Source organism: Saprolegnia parasitica (assembly GCF_000151545.1).
Source record: "Saprolegnia parasitica CBS 223.65 unplaced genomic scaffold supercont2.124, whole genome shotgun sequence".
Classification (NCBI taxonomy): domain Eukaryota; phylum Oomycota; class Saprolegniomycetes; order Saprolegniales; family Saprolegniaceae; genus Saprolegnia; species Saprolegnia parasitica.
Window position 1 is genome coordinate 84,522 of NW_012156518.1, and position 709 is coordinate 85,230.

The following is a 709-nucleotide window of genomic DNA, read 5'->3' on the forward strand; positions in this document are numbered from 1 at the left end:
CAGTCATTGTCATGCAAATCTACGATATTTATCGGTTTTTTATGCTATTCCAATTACACGGCTCTTCACTGTCTCTACGATACACATTATTGCTACGTCAATCAACAAATAAAAAATTCGCCGCCTTTCAAAGCACCGTAAAATAGCTCGCTGAATCCCAACTCCCGTGAATTCACTCCTTTTACAATACATGCAATCCACTCCTTTTACAATACATGCAATTCACTCCTTTTTACTATACATGCACTCAATTCGACGCAATATTTATTGAAAGACTATTCTCGGCAATAAAATGGTCTTTTGGGTGGAAATATTTTAAACGTTGCTATTTAAATAATACGATACGCTTTTTGTCGTCTCTCGAGAGAGCTTGATGCGTCGAATCGGAGGGTCAATTTGGGTTGGAAGGAGCTAAATAAAAAATATCGCGGTGGCTTGACTCCCCGTACTAATTTTTGAATGCGTTCAAGGCGATCTCTGCTTCCACAAGGCGTTGTATTTTTCAACCCATTTACACGGGCTACAAATTCGAAATGGCCATAAAAGGTCACATGCATATATTTTTTCAACCACTGCTCATCTTGAAATTTCGTGGTGTGTTTTTATATGCTGCAGCATGGTCTCCTCGAAATGAGCACACGTAACAAACGTATGGAAGGTGTATTTTGTTTGGGATATGAAAAGGTAGGAATTGGTCTCGATTGCTCAT